This window comes from Schistocerca gregaria, chromosome 2 (genome assembly GCF_023897955.1).
Source record: "Schistocerca gregaria isolate iqSchGreg1 chromosome 2, iqSchGreg1.2, whole genome shotgun sequence".
Classification (NCBI taxonomy): domain Eukaryota; kingdom Metazoa; phylum Arthropoda; class Insecta; order Orthoptera; family Acrididae; genus Schistocerca; species Schistocerca gregaria.
In genome coordinates this window covers 479534927-479539161 of record NC_064921.1, presented here as the reverse complement: position 1 = coordinate 479539161, position 4235 = coordinate 479534927, and positions in this window count along the sequence as shown.

The following is a 4235-nucleotide window of genomic DNA, read 5'->3' as shown; positions in this document are numbered from 1 at the left end:
CCGAGAAGCACTGTTGGTATGACTCACGTTTCGTCGAAGTACAATAAGAAAATAAACAATTACCACTGTTCTTTATTGTGAACTTTCCTTGCTATCGCTATTAGGTGGCTTATTGCTTGTTTGGTTTAGTTAATTAATAGAATATGAAGCAATTGGTATAAAGAATGCGTCTTCTAAACTTTCTATAAAAGAAAGTCTACTAACAAGACATTGCTTTTGTTCAGTTACTTTATTTATGACTGAACGTTTCTAAAACTGAAGACACTCATCCGTGCTCTGCACTGCGCTCTGGTAACATCGATCTCTGTTCATTGGCTGACTGTGTTTTGTGACGTCAGATGCGCAGAAAGAATCTAAACTCTGCCGCCGTCATAAATGATGCGCACTTTAGTATCGGTATATTATACTGTATCACATCACACATCTTTATGACACAGGCTGTGTTCACAAAAATTATAAATGAAAGGTAATCATTTTAAAAAATGTCAAGGCTCCACAGAAAACATATACCAAATTCCGCCATTGGTCTGCAACCACAGAAATTTTGGAAAGTTGGCACCCTTGCATGCAGCTGGCCCCATCAACTTACTATGCACCATTCCCTTCATCTGATGAGAGGGCTAATGACAATGTTGCAGAACTGATACTTGTACAGTAGCACAAGTTTTAATAAAATATTTTATTTTTGATGATGTTCCTTTGAGCTGCCAATGGCCTGCATCCTCACCAGGAGCCACCACTGCTACGCAACTCTGCACAAAAGTGGTCTTGCAAGCTGGGTCCACATCAGTTGGTGTCAGAAGTCTTCAGGCACATCAGCTGGTGGCTGAGAAGTCGACCTCCACACAGCACAAAGTCACATCTGCAACTCGTATTGTCATTACTCTGGGGTGAGTGGAGAAGATGGGGTCTAACCTCAAGATTCAGCGAAGCTTAAAGGTCACATAAATACAGCCTTGAGAATTGGCTGACATGTTTCATTTTAGGGGCAGTACAAGGGAATGGTATTTGCAATCCATAAGTGTTCTCAGTATAATTTGCTTGGGCACACTGCACCATATGCTGAGTCAATGGCAGTAGTGTATTTTAGTTGTCACCAGTAAGGGCATATGGTATGATGAGGTGTAAAGTTCAAACTGTTAGAATTGTGAATGTGTGAGCTAATATTGAGTGATACTGTGTAGTATTTACTTGTGGACTGAGGATAGAGATTCCACAGTTTCAGAGTCCAGGATGTAGAATTTGTCCTTCAGGATATGACATAGCACAACTGCGAGCTGGTAATTTGGAGCAACTTGCGATTAAAGTTGAGAAATTAGCAGTAGTCAGACAGGCTGACCTTCAGCCACCACTAGCTTAATTACTCCTTTTCCTAGCATGTCAACTGAAGACATAATGTTTATCTTGGATGACATGGTGTCATCGGCAAAGATGGGAGATTGGTTGGATTGTCAGTTGTTGCAAGTAACGAAAATAGAGTTCATTGGGGAGACAAAAGCATTCGTCACGTGTACAGAGAGGAAAGGTTGTGGAATGCACATGTATTTAAGGGTGGTCTTCTAGAACGGGGTAAAAAAATGAAATAGAGCCTGATTTTTCCGTGAGTAGTTAAGTAGCGTGACAATCAGGCATAACGAAACATTTGACTTTTTGCAGATAGATACGTGAGATTAATGTGCACACATATGAGCTGGGGGAGAATGATGAGGCACATAAGATACTCCATGAAACTGAACATTTACGTGTTCCTCAGGGATTTGTCATCCAGCATGTCGAGAAGGATTCAGACAGATAGCCCAAAAGGCTCATACACTGCTGTCAGGTTGGCTATCGAGTTTGAAGAAATTAGTACAGCAACAGGGTGTGGGACAAGCAAGGACTGTTTTCAACAATATGATATGTTGTAGGTGGGAACAATTGGGACATGTCCAGAAGAAATGTAGGTATCTTCAGTGGGGTAAGACTTGTGTAGGTGGACACCATCAATGGGATTGTAGGAGTAATTGTGGGGACAGACAAAAGGAAGTGGACAAAAAATGCAAAAGTGAACCCCAATCCTGCCAAAAGCAATCTTCCAATTAAGATACATACACAGAGATGGACTGTGGTATATTGGGAGTTGTGAAGTGCACAAAACATAAGTTTTTGTAAGACACAGGGGCGCATGTCTCAGTGGCAATTTGGGACCTCTTTGGTTGGAAACGATTAAACCCATGTGCTAAAGGTTGCATGAGGTGGGAGACAATGACATGAAGTCATTAGGGTCACCTTTGTTAAATTTTCAGATTGGGGTGGTTCAGTTTGAACGATGTGTGGAAGTAGTGCCTCATGTCAGTGAAGATTACTGTATGATCCTGGAGGTTAGACTTTCCATCAGAACGTAATACTAAAATTGACCTTTGGGGACATATTGTGGAACTTAGTGGGATAATATTCCAGTTAGGGGAAACTGACGCCAGTGAAGTACTGTCCCAAGGTTCGTCTAGCTCAAGGGACAAATGGATTAAACTGTGTACAAAAGTCCTTAGCCTAAAGGTATTCCAACAAAAGGCAATGGACAGTTTCTTTGGATCAGCGAAGAACCTGAGTTACCTGTTGTATGTTATGTATAATAGAGCCGTTAGGGTAGAACAGTGTGTTAGAACATCACGATGCTTTGTAAGAAACATATACAAGGAAGAAATATAAGGAGTGTGAGTTAGGATAATTTTAACGCTGATGAAATGAAGCTGACAGGGGGACTGGTAGTAGCGAATTTGGACTTCCTGGAGGAGGATGATTTGGACATGTCGAGTGTAAGCCATGGTCGACACTAAGATTGCATTATCTAAGAAGGTAGAGGATGTGGCACATACAGAGTGAGCAGCCAATTATGGAGGATTTTGTTGGCCAGCTGCTAGCCAACGGAATAATGGACGAGAGCACTAATCCACGAGGAACTGGCATTGTGGTCATTCCCAAAATACCATTGGACGCTTCAAAGAAATATACATTTTGTCGACATCTTAATAGTAAACCAGTAACAAACAGTAACAGTATTGCAAAGATCATCGATAACTTGGGGTAGTGCAGGTAGTAGAGAGACAAAAAGTGATCTTGGCAGGTAAAGTGACCATTGGTGTCCTGGGAGCTATAAGTTTAGACTCAGTGAGGGAAATGCTTTAAGTTGTTCTCCCTGGATGGCTCAGTCACCCCATGAAATCTAACCTATTTGCAGCGCTGCTTCTCAAAGTTATAATAATTTTGTTTATTTTAGTTATCCTCATGTAAAGTAAGCAATCAGTTCGTGTATATATTGTGGGGAGGGAATGTGACCTACGTCCTTTTAATGAAGCTGTATTGAATGTGTCATAGCTTGACTCCATAATTTCAGTCATGCTATTAGAGTATGTACAGCTTTTGTGTAATGGCGTTAATGTGGGCAATGTGGCCACCTTTGTGGTGTCTTCTGGCCACTTTGTGTAGGGGGAAAACTTGAAAGCAGTGGCTTGATGAAGGGCTCTGCTGGAATACTTACAACAAGTCCTTATAGTAGTGACTGACAAATGGCAAATAAAGAAAGACAAAAAAAAATAAAGTAAACAGAAGGAAAAACAGAAAGCAGCCAAAGATAAGAAAACAATAAAAAGAAAATTGTGAAGAGGTCCTAAGAAGAACATCAACAAAAATAAAACAATGGTAAAGAAAAGTAGTCAAATTAAATCAAGTGATGATGACAGAATTAGATTGGGAAATAAAGACACTAAAAATTGTTGGTTGGTTTTGCTATTTGGACTGCAAAATAATGATGGCTAAAGTAGAGAGGATGTAAGATGTAAACTGAAAATAGAAGGACAGTAAGTTCTGGAAAAGAAAAATTTCATAACATCAAATACAGATTTAAGTGTTAGGAAATCTTTTTCGGAGGTATTTGCCTTGAATATAGCCTTGCATGGAAGTGAAAAGTGGACAGTGCTTTTAAAATTGAGTGTTACAGAAGAATGTTTGAAAGTACATGGAGAGACCAAATAACTAATAAGGAGGTACTCAATGCAGCTGAGGACAAAATAAATTTTTGTCACAACTATTGCTAAAAGGAGGGCTGTGTTTATAGGAGATACCATGAGGCCTCAAGGAATCACCAGTTTGGTAAAAGTGGTGTAACGTAACTTGTCATCAGATAAATTGTGTTGTTGAGATAGAATAGCAGTTGCTCTATGATGGGATGTATTAAAAGAGCTCCAACTGGAAAAGAA